This window comes from Carcharhinus amblyrhynchos, chromosome 10 (genome assembly GCF_965287045.1).
Source record: "Carcharhinus amblyrhynchos chromosome 10, sCarAmb.v2.hapA, whole genome shotgun sequence".
Classification (NCBI taxonomy): Eukaryota; Metazoa; Chordata; class Chondrichthyes; order Carcharhiniformes; family Carcharhinidae; genus Carcharhinus; species Carcharhinus amblyrhynchos.
The window spans coordinates 98,889,460-98,902,304 of record NC_137333.1 but is presented as its reverse complement, the minus strand read 5'-3'; positions in this window follow the sequence as shown (position 1 = coordinate 98,902,304).

Below are 12,845 nucleotides of genomic sequence, written 5' to 3'. Positions count from 1 at the left end.
ACATTTCTGCATGTTTGCCAGACAAATTGACTTTTGTAACAAAATACTTCCTTTTAAAGCAACCTCACCTTACACAAAAGATATATCAAAAATAATACAGTATCATCTCACTACTCCTCATGGACAAATCAAAGACTGATTCACGTATCCTTTCTGAAATTTTATTTTTGACTTATTTCTCATTTCTAATCTGTGTGTAAGTATGTTGCATTTTATCAGTTTTTTCACACATTTTTAGTAACAACTAAATTCACTCTTCTTTTAACTCAAGAATACCTGGTTAAGTGTAGGACGGCATGGTGGCACAGCAGTTAGTTCTACTGCCTCACAGTGCCAGAGACTAGGGTTCAATTCCGGCCTTGGGTGACTGTCCGTGTGGAGTTAGGAGGTTCTCCCTGTATCCATGTGGGATTCCTGAGTCCAAGGATGTGCAGGTTAGATTTAAGTGGCATGCTAAATTGCTCCTTATTTTCCCAAAGTATGTTGGTTAGGGGGATTGGTGGGGCAAATATGTGAGGTTATGGGGATATAGCCTGGGTGGAATGCTCTGCCAGAGAGTCGGTGTAGACGTGGTGGGCCAAACGGCCTCCTCCTGTGCTGTAGGGATTCTATGAAGTTGGTTCCTCTTAAAATATAAATGCATTCATAGGGAAAAGGGAATGGATCTTTTTTATTTAACCTTGCTGAGACCAATTGAGAGGAGGGGGTGATGGGATTGAATGAAGAAAAGGAGACATTTTACCTACCTCACTCAAGGTAATAAATACTTTAGAGATATTCCGTCCAGGAATTTAACAAATTGGAGCACGTACCAAGATATCTCCCACAGAGAGGATAGAGGGTAACAAATTGGGACACCTTGCCCAGGGACTGGTCATAACATGGGCGAAAATGAAAGTAGATCATATGACACATTTCCCTTCCAGTGATATCATGTTGTTATCCCTTAAAGGCATATTACAACACAGACATGTGTTTCATTGCATTGTTCGGACAATTTTCAGATGACCCTCAGGCACATTTGAGTTTGAATTGAATGTGTGGGCATTTAACAGGGTAAAGTGAACACTTCAAGAAGCTTGCGGTTGTGGAGCTGTTAAACCCAAACCACTGGGAGAGCAAATGTCACAGCAGAAAGGTAGAGATTGGGAACCAACAAGAAATTATGCAGTTCAAAGCTTATTTTCCCAGGATATGTAGGTTAAATGAATTAGCCACGGCAATGTGTGGGATATGGGGACAGGGCGGGGGAAAGGGACTGGGTAGGCTGCTGTAACAGAGAGAGTTGGTGCAGACACGATGGGCTGAATGGCCTCCTTCTGCACTGTTGGGATTCTATGATTCCAGACTTTGGCAATGGTATGACATAGAACAATTTATGACTCTTTGTTTGATGAAACGCTTAAAAAATCCCAACAGTTGATGGAGGAATTTGGCATTCACTGAAAGTGCCTTTATCAATATGTAATGTTATGTTTCAGAGAAATCTGATGCAATGGTTTAATAAACATTTATCCTCCTTAAAATTACTTAAGGCATGAAAATTAAATCAACAGACAAGGTCATATTTATATAATTTTTATTGACATAGCCGGAAATTAATTCACTGAAGGCAATTTGGGAGTACAGTTTGATCCCAATCACTGAGAAAGCAAGGAAAAAAGAACAGTATTCACTAAGTAGCCCATCAAACAATTTCATTGTAATTACAGTGAAAGCTGCCACATGGAGAGACAAAAGCTATCCAGTGATCTGCGATATCAGAGCCAAAAATCCTAATTCCGCAGGCAAAACGCATATATCATTTTTCTAATAACACTGGAAGTGAGTCCAGCTCACTGATTGACATGTTAATTTTGTAACTCTTTTCTTGCCAGCATGGAGGTGATATTACTGGACTAGTCAGCCAAACTGGATACTTCTATCTGGGGGGGTGCGGATAGAGGTTCAAATCTTAACACAGTAACCGCTACCTACAGTGGTTAGCACTTCTGCCTCACAGTGCTAGGGACCTGGGTTCAATTCCCGGCTTGGTTCACTGTCTGCGTGGAATTTTCACCCTCTCTCCGTGTCTGCATGGGTTTCCTCCGCGTCCTCCGGTTTCTTCCCACAGTCCAAAGATGTACGGGTTCGGTGGATTGGCCATGCTAAGTTGCCCCTTGGTGGCAGGGAGACTAGCTAGAGTAAAATGCATGGGGTTATGGGGATAGAGCCTGGGTGGCCTCCTTCTGCACCAAAGGGATTCTATGATTCTATGATCCAAAGAACCGGATGCTCCAGTTTCGTCCCACAGCTCAAAATTCTCCCTCAGTGTACTCGAACAGAGTGCCGGAGTGTGGCGACTGGGGAATTTTCACATTAACTTCATTGCAGCGTTAAGTAAGCCTACTTGTGACACTAATAAATAAACTTGAAAAATTACAAGGCGCAAGTCAGGAGTGTTGTAGACTATTCCCCACTTCCCTGGACGGGTGCAGCTCCAACCACACTCAAAAAGCTTGACGCCACCCAGGACAAAGAAGCCCCACTTCATTGGCACCACATCCACAAACATCCACTCCCTCCACCACCGACACTCAGTAGCAGCAGTGTGTACTATCTACAAGATGCACTGCAGCAATTCACCAAAGATCCTTAGACAGCTCCTACCAAACCCACGACCACTTCCGTCTAGAGGGACAAGGGCAGCAGATAAATGAGAACACCATCGCCTACAAGTTCCCCTTCAAACCATTCACCACCCTGACTTGGAAATATATCGCTTTTCCTTCACAGTCGCTGGGTCAAAATCCTGGAATTCCCTCTATAGCGGTATTACAGGTCAACCCACAGCACATGGACTGCAGCGATTCAAGAAGACAGCTCATTGCCACCTTCTCAAGGGCAACTGGGATGGGCAATAAACGCTGTCTAGCCAGCGATGTCCATGTTCCTCCAAGGAATTAAAAAAATCTAGCTGGTGGAATATGAATTCAATGTCAAGGAAATTGGAAGCTAGTTCTCAGGCAAGGTGCACACAAAAAAAAGTTATCAGATTGGTGATTAAAAATCCGTCTGATTCATTATTGATCCTAATCTAGTCTGGTGCCCATGTGACTCCAGACCCACATAGTAACCCATTTAGTTGCACTCAACTGCTACAGAAAAGGAATGGACACTGAAGTTTCCACATTCTCCTAATGTCAGTGTGGGCTCCTTCCGGGTGCTCCGGTTTCCTCCCACAGTCCAAAGATGTGCAGATTATGTTGATTGGCCATGATAAATTGTCCCCTAGTGGGGATCTCCTAAATGGGGGCTCGCAGGGTAAGTATGTGGGGTTACGGTGATAGGACCTTGGTGGGATTGTTGTTGGTGCAGATTCAATGGGCCGAATGGCCTCCTGTTGCACTGTACGATTCTATGATGTTATGACTTCACGGGGTTTCAAGATGGCAGCTCCCCTTTTCTCCGGGATGATTGGAGAAGGGCAACAAGTGCTGGCCTTGACACCAATGTTCAATGTCCCTGCAAGAAGAAACAAAGCTTCTGGAATCTTCCAGCACGAGGGGGGCCATTCAGCCCATCCTTCCCGTGCCAGATCTTTGGTAAAGCTAACTTATTAGTCCTGCTGCCCTACTCTTCCCCCAGGTCGTGCGACGTTGAAAGATTCCTTTCTTGAGGAGGATATGCTCAAAGGATGAGGTGAAATAAGATGGGAGAAGGCTAGACCCTATGGGTGGCAAGGCCCATTGCTGAGCTGCAAATGCCATTTAATTCCATATATTCTTCAAGTTCATATCCAATTCCCTTTGAAAAGTTACTATTGAATCTGCTTCGTCAGTCTTGCTGGTAGTGTTCCAAATCTTAACTCACTGAAGGGCAAAAGAATTCTCTCCCCTCCTCTGCTTCTTTTATCAATGGTCTCAGTCATCTCACTACTGGCCCTATTGTTCAGGGGCTTGGGAATACTTGAATAAAGAATGCAGGAAGTTGGCATGCAGATGCAGAGAGAAATTAAGCAGCTTTTATCTCAAAGGCACCGGAATACAAAAATAAAGTCCTCTTCTTTGGCAGTCCCTCAGGTTCAAGGATAAGAATAATAAGAATAATATAAGCAACAAGGTCGGATGAAATCACAACGCGATCTCGCTGCTCAACTCCCAGGCTCCCACTGCGAGTCCCTCCTCCACCCATGGTACGCATTCTCCTGTCGATTGGTTCAGTTCTCCATCATGGCAATCCATCAGGTATGGGCCAATGGCGTGGCCCTCAGGGAAATGTCTACCCCACCGCCCTTAAATGGTCATGCTACTGGACTATCAGATCAGCCAGGATGGAGAAGGCTCGAGAGACCAAATTGCCTACTCCTGCTCTTTGCTCATATATTCACATGCCATGGCAATTACACCATCGACTCTCTCAATGATCCCCCTAACTATCATGTTGCAACTGTACAAAACTCTGGTGCGGCCGCACTTGGAGTATTGCAAACAGTTCTGGTCGCCGCATTATAAAAAAGATGTGGAAGCATTGGAAAGGGTGCAGAGGAGGTTTACCAGGATGCTGCCTGGTAGGATGGGGAAGGTCTTATGAGGAAAGGCTGAGGGACTTGAGGTTGTTTTCATTCGAGAGAAGAAGGTTACGAGGTGACCTAATTGAGGCATACAAGATGATCAGAGGGTTAGATAGGGTGGACAGTGAGAGCCTTTTTCCTCAGATGGTGATGGCGAACACGAGGGGACATAGCCTTAAATGGAGGGGTGATAAATATAGGACGGATGTCAGAGGTAGGTTCTTTACTCAGAGGATAGTAAGGGTGTGGAATGCCCTGCCTGCAGCAGTTGTGGACTCACCAACTTAAAGGGTGTTCAAATGGTCAGTGGATAGACATATGGATAACACTGGAATAGTTTAGGTTCGAGGGTTATTAGATTGGTTCCACTGGTTGGTGCAACATTGAGGGCCGAAGGGCCTGTACTGCGCTGTAATGTTCTATGTTCTAATTTTGAACGTGTTAAATATTGCCCTAACCCTTTCTGCTCAAAGTTGAAGAAACCCTGGTAACGGTCGAGTAAATCTCATTTGCACCCTTGCCAATCTCCCCTCCTCCACTCTTCCCCAATAACCCTACAAAGGAGATGGAAATGAGACTTGTGTTTGTACTTATCCAGCACTGCAGAATTCTGATATCTTCTTCAGGGAATGGCTGGGTAATACCTTGATACAAATAAACCTAATAGCCAAGGATTGCAAAAAGATTGGAACTGAATCCAGGGATTTGGCTCAGCCCATACCGTCTGTTTGAAGGTGGATCTATCTGTCACACGCAGGGATTTATGGATCATTTATTAAAGGATTCCAGGAGTTAAAGGAACACAGCAATGATATACATTATGCATAAGGATGCAGGAATAGGAAAAGTCAACTAGAGAGGCTATCAAGCAGATAGCTACCAGTTGACAGCATTAATGATAAGCAGATCAGCTGAGCAGTTTCATTACTGACCATTGGCCCATGGAGAATCTATGTATCGGACTCAACACACTGCAACTTTATTGCTCATTCAGCATTCCACACAGCGAAGGAAGATTTTCCAAAAATGATGCAAATAATTGCGATATTGCTTTGATGCTTTCAGGATGTCCCACCAGTGAAAAGTAGTCATCCAGACATTGAAGACCCAATGGTTCTGTTGAAGGGCAGAGCAGGTGCAGTAGGCCAAATGGTCTATTCCTGTTCTTACATTGTTATAAAGAACATAGAATGAAGAAAATTAAAGCACAGGACCTTGAGCCCCCCAAACCCTGCACCGACCATGCTGCCTGACTGAAGTATAGCCCCTACCCTTCCGGGGACCATATCCCTCCATTCCCATCCTATTCATGTATTCGTCCAGACATCCCTTGAAAGTCACTATTGTATCTGCTTCCACTACCTCCACCGCCAGCGAGTTCCAGGCACCTACTACCCCCTGTGTAAAAAACTTGCCTTGGACATCTCCTTTAAACTTTACCCCTCGCACCTTAAATCTATGCCCCCTAGTAATTAACTCTTCCACCCTGGGAAAGAGCTTCTGACTATCCACTCTGTCCATGCCCCTCATAACCTTGTAGACTTCTATCAGGTCACCCTTCGCCCTCCGTCGTTATTTTACATCATTCGCACCAAAGGTCCTTGGCAGCTGATTGGAATATCCAAAGACAGTGTTCAATCTTTGGGGTGGCGTGATGGCACAGTGGTTAGCACTGCTGCCTCAAAGCGCCAGGGTCCTGGGTTTGATTCCTGGCTTAGGTCACTATCTGAACCATAGAACATTTCAACACAGAAACAGGCCTTTTGGCCTTTCTTGGCTGTGCCTAAACCACTTTTCTGCCTAGTCCCACTGCCTAGTTCTTCACCACTCTGTCTACCTGTGACTCCACTTTCAAGGAGCTATGAACATGTACCCCTAGATCTCTTTGTTCTGTAACTCTCCCCAGCGCCCTACCATTTACTGAGTAAGTCCTGCCCTAGTTCAAGCTACCAAAATACATCACCTCGCATTTATCTAAATTAAACTCCATCTGCCATTCATAGAACATAGAACACTACAGCACAAACAGGCCCTTCGGCCCACTAGTTGCGCCGATCACTTGTATACCTACTAAGCCATAGACCTATCTATAACCCTCAATCCCATTAGATCCCATATACTCATCCAGAAGTCTTTTAAAAGACCCCAGTGAGTTCGCCTCCACCACCACCGACGGCAGCCGATCCCATTCACTCACCACCCTCTGAGTGAAAAACTTACCCCTAACATCACTTCTGTACTTGCTTCCCTGCACCTTAAATCTGTGTCCTCTCGTAGCGACCATTTCAGCCCTGGGAAATAGCCTCCGAGAATCCACCCTATCTATTCCTCTCAACATTTTATAAACCTCTATCAGGTCTGGGTGGAATCCTCCCTGTGTCTGCCCGGGTTTCCTCTGGGTGGTCTGGTTTCTTCCAATTAGGTGGAGGTTAGGTGATCTTAGATGAGCTAATCTTCTGGGGACCCGGGATTGAATCCCGTCACAGCAGAATTTGAATTCAATATAAAATTATCTGGAATTAAGAACCCACTGATGGCCATGAAACCATTGTCGCTTGTCGGAAAAACCCATCTGGTCTTTTTAGGGAAGGAAATCTGCCATCCTTACCTGGTCTGGCCTATATCTGACTCCAGAGCTACAGCAACGTGGTTGACTCTCAACTGCCCTCGGGCAACTAGGGATGGGCAATAAATGCGGGCCAGCCAACAACAACCATGTCCCACTAATGAATAAGAGAAAGCTGCTAATGAGAAATAACATCAAAACAAACAGCCTCCCTCCATGCTGGAATCATTCTCTGATTCTCTGACCTGTTGGAGATCGAGTCCTCCTCCAGTTTGACTTAATGCTGCCTTAATTATACTGTTGTTGGGGATGGTGCTGCACGGAGTAAAGTAAGGCCCAGCAGGCTGTTGCCTCAATGTTTCGGGGATTTGCGAAGATTATGGCTTTTGCACACATGGTTGGAGCTGTGGGCAGATGTGAGAGGGTGATCCTGTCCCTCCAGTCAGCCGGCTCGAAGCAAATCAATAGCCCTGTTAAAGCATCCAGTGAAGTCAGTGATAAGGAAGTTTGCAGAGATCTGTAACATTTGTCTGAATTAATACGGCCCAGTTTAACCTCAGGCACACGGTCAATAATACATCCATCATAACTCTTACAACAGTCACCGCACAAGTGGTTCATCATGAATGGAACTTCAATTACATGATCAATACAAATTTCTTTTCACATCTACCACTTCATCTTTTTGTTTGACTGGGCATCCCTCGCAAGGCCAGCATTTGGTGTCCATCCTTAATTGCAGTGGCAGCTAAAAGTCAACCTGTCTAGAGTCACATGTAGGCCACATCGGGTAAGGACAGCAGAATAGGTGTCAACGTTAACGCCTGTCCACGTGTGGGACAACCTTCTCATCCCAGGAATTAGCCTGGTGAATCTCTTTTGCACAATCTCCAATGTTACTGTATCCTTTTTAAGTTAGGGGGGGCCAAAACTGTACGCAGCATCCTTGGTGGAATCGGGGATGCGCACGAGGCCCGCAAAAGAGAAACACATTTGCCTTCAACATTCAACTGAAAGAAGGGAATGGAATGTATTTCTGGGGAGGCAGTGGCTCAGTGGCATTGTCACTGGGACTAGTAAGCTGGAGACCCTGGGTGAGGCTCTAGGGATCCAGGTTCGAATCCCTCCATGGCAGATGGTGAATTTTGAATTCAATATATATCTGGAATTAAAAGTCTACTGATGATATGAAATCATTGTTGGTTGTTGTGAAAACCCATCTAGATCACTGGTGTCCTTTCGGGAAGGAAATCTGCTAGTCTGGCCTACACGTGATCCAGAGCCACAGCAATGTGGTTGACTCTCAACTGCCTTGGGCAATAATTGCTGGACAGCCAGCGATGCCTATTTCCCACGAATGAATAAAAAACATTGCAATAAACTTAACTATTTTTAAACTCCAACTCCTTTGCAATAAAGGCCAAAATACCATTTGCTTTCTTAACTATTTGTTGGAGCTTCTTGCTAGATTTCGCGATGTAAGTCCAGTGGAGGATTAGATCCACACAAGGCATGTCAACGGTCCAAAGTCAAAAGACTTCTGTAGGCCTCTGTAATTGCCTTCAGATGATTTTGGTCATATGACCCCATTACTAGGCTAATGTCTCAGAAATGATTTTCTGTTTGGCACTTTAACTCAATCAGAAGGGTAATCGAAACCCCACTCATGCATAAAAAGCACAAAGGTCCAATTAAGGCAGAGAAATAGGAAGAAATTTCCAGCTATGAAATCATTGTAAAACTCATCTTGGGAATTTGATTGTTACATAGAATTTTATAGCACAGAGGCAGACCATTTGCTCCAATGTGATTGACTTGCTGGTGTATAATTGGGATGTGGGCATCACACGCAAGGCCATCCCTAATTGCCCTTGAACTGAGTGGCAGTTAAGAGTCAACCTGTCTGGAGTCACGTGTAAGCCAGACCAGACAAATTTCCTCCCCTAAACAGACAGGCGTGAACCAGGTGGGACAAAGTTCTTCTCCCAGAAATTAGCCTGGTGAATCCCCTCTGCACATTAGCCTCCTTCCATCACACTCCATCCCCATCTCTCAGTGTATCCTTTACACCTTCCTCCTTCATGTACTTATCCAACATCCCCTGAGATTGGCCACTACCAGACCTGGGCCTGAATTGTGTGCCCATCAGATGTGCACAGTTGGCAGGCCTGAAAGCGAGCCTGAAACACCTTCCCAGCCACAATTAGCTCCTGTTGACGTCCACCGAGCATGAAATCGCTCTGTAAGAGGCTGACTGCTGCTGGGAGGGTGGGAAGAGGGCAGGAGCCGAGAAAAGGGAGGGTGCAAACTGATACTTCCTCAACCGGACAACCACTGCAGAGCTGTCTGACAGAGTTGCCGACATGGAAGAAAGAAATACTAGTGGAAAAACCACACCATGAATGTTTGGGTAGCACAATCACACACAGAGCCTGTAGCAGGGCAAGCACAGGGAGTACAGGCTTCAGCAGGAGAAGAGTGTATGGGAAGGGTTTAACAGACAGCACTGTGGCATCCACACTCACTACAGGCAGACAGGACAAAATACATATCACTACATCTCAGATGGCACTAAAACAGTCACACTCCAGATGGGATCATTCCAGGGTTACAGCAACCATAAGAGAATTGAAATCAATTATCAAGGCTCCAAAAAGTCTAGAGGAAAAATTGTGCCTCTGAGAAACTAATCAAGTATCTGGGAGATGGAACAATTAACACCCCATTGAAATCAGGTTGGCTAACACAACACTTTGATATTGTAAACAAGTAGACAGGAGATGGCTGGAAAATGATTAAAAGCTAAAGCACACAAGACAATGGAACTGTATAATGTAATCAAAAACAGAACTTCAACCAATTCAAAGTAACAATATGATGACCTGATGTAAATGTAACAGTTTGTAATGAAGAAAGGATTATAAGAATCGGTAAGAACCAATGTCCAGGAGAGTAGCTCAGAAGCAAACTTTAGTTACAGCCACGAGTTTTGCTCTCCCTCATGCATGTTGAATAAAGCCATTTTTGTTGAATTCTACACGGTCTCTGAAGACTCAGTTCATTCATTCCCTCCAACAGAGCCCAGTCGCCAGACACATTTGTTCATTTTATTTCAGCAGAGAACTTTCATCCCACCTGGAATCGGGTTTGCAGCTTAAATCTAAATGCTGCTTTGGCAATCGGCCCAACCATAAAGGCAGATGGAGCAGGTAAAACTCCAGACGATTGGTGTTTGCTTAGTTTAAATTGGCTTCTTGATTTTGAGTTGGAAGGGCATCCACTGACTGAAACATGCTCAATGACACCCGGGCATGTGCCCGACATCTTTTGCGTGGGATTTTACACACTTCACGTTCAGGCCTGTTTGTAAGATTCTGGCCCTCATCTTTCAAATACTTCAAATACATTTCACTGAATGTTCATTCTAATCACAGCTTCTAATGCTTCTAAAAAAAACTTTACTAGATCCACATTCAATAACAAAAGACAATAAAGCTTGGGCTGGTGTTCAAAGATCATTTCTAATGAACATAAAACCATTCAACAAAGCTGCCTAATGGATGAAGCTAGAGGAATACAATAAATATTTATGTGCTTTATGCCTTCATTTATTTTTTATGCATTTTTAGTACGCTTTCTTATCGAAGTAGGAAACATCCATGGTTGTCAATAAAGCATCTCTATTTTCCAGCAAGCAAAGGGAGACTTGGATATTAATTTTTGCACATCGTGTTTTGTGGGTTGTCCCATGGTTGCAGAACCCAATGTTGGATTGTTACTGGTACCTACGGGACTGGCGGTGGATCATGTGGTTGTAACTGATGTTTGGGGGAGTTTCTGCAGCTGCACCACTCCTGGTTTTCCTCTGGGTGTGTTGAATACAGCAAGTTTGGTGTGTTCGGTCCTCATAACAAGCTGAATGAAATTTAATTGTCTATCGGGCGGCATGGTGGCGCGGTGGTTAGCATTGCTGCCTCACAGCGCTAGGGACACGGGATCAATTCTGGCCTTGGGTCATCATCTGCATGGAGTTTGTACATTCTCCCCGTGTCTGTGTGGGTTTCCTCCGGGTGCTCCGGTCTCCTCCCACACTTCAAGAATGTGCAGGTTAGGTGGATTGGCCACATTAAATTGATCTTTAGTTGTTCCAAGGTGTCTGGGTTAGGCAGACTAATGGGATAAATGTGTGGGGTTACGGGATAGGGTCTGGGTAAGATGGTCAATCAGTGTCAGCCCGTATAGACTTGATGGGCTGAGTGGCCTGCTTCTGCATTGCTGGGATTCTAGGATTATATAATTCATATGGGCCAGTCGGATGTAGCGTATTCCCAGGAAAGGTGGTCCACGGCATAGAAATTTGTATGGCTCATTTTCACCATGGTATTAAACTGAAAACTGCACTCCAATGTTACCAGCTCATTGTCTTCCCCAGCATTCTGTGCAGTGAGGAATCCTGGATCTGCTACATATGTGGCACATCAAACCGCTGGCATGCTGCACCAGAAACACCAGAAGTCCTTCCTGAGACTTTGGTGACAGGGCAAAATCATTGATAACTCATTGTGCTGGATTCAACAGCAGGGAGATCACCCTCCTGAACATTCAACATCAAACCACCTTCCCTGCCTGGATAGCTACAGAATCCCTAGCAGTGGACGGGATAATTCAACTCTTCCCAATTGTGGGATCTTGCTATTCCGTGGAAGTTGATCCCTACTGTGGCTTCCCCAGCGGCAGGATGGGCTAGCTGTGCAAAATGGCAGAATCATAGAATTATCGAATCCTGCAGTGCAGAAGGAGGCCATTCCACCCATCGAGTCTGCACTGACAACAATCCCACCCATGTCCTATCCCCATAACCCCATGTGTTTACCCTAGCTAATCCCCCTGACACCAGGGGGCAGTTTTGCATTGACCAATCAATCTAATCATTAGCAGGAATGGAAGATCCCACTGGGAGCCAATGGTGAGCCACTTCTCCCATGGTAAAACCCATCATGGGGGTGGGGCACTGAATATTCTAGAAATGCAATATCTGTGTGGGTTTCCTCCCACAGTCCAAAAGATTTGCTGGTTAGGATGCAGTGGCCATAAGAAATTCTCCCTCAAAGAGTATGGCGACTAGGGGATTTTCACAGTAGCTTCATTGCAATGTTAATGTAAGCCTTACTTGTAACTAATAACTAAACTTTAACTGTAACTTCAACAAAGCCTGGCGCTCCATCTACTTTTTGATGTGGCCTTGTTAACCCATTTTAACTTCTATTGATTGGCGTATTTGTACTCGGAAACCCCTCTGTTCCTCTACCCCACTTCGACTTCAATGTAAAAAGTGATATCCTGATTCTTCTCACTGTTCGATGATACGTGACTGTCAGTCAAACAGGGTACTTTTGCTCCATCTGCAATATTGTTATATCTGGCGAAGAGAAATGTTCAAAGAAAGTGATGATTTTGCACGCAACATTGAACTGGAGTTTGATCTGCAATTCCTGGAAATCCCAAGCCAATCATGGAGGGTTGGTGACCGTATCTGAAGATGGCCTCTCTTTATTGCAACTGCTTGGTTGCGACACAACTGGGCAATTTTCCCAAGAGATAAGACAGGCGAGCCAATTGGGGAAAGGGTGTTGATTGAAGACTACTATAGGAAAACCGAGGCACTGGAGGAGGCTTTGAAAATCAGTGCAATTTTCGAACGCGTGTTTACATTTAATGTGCTCTGCC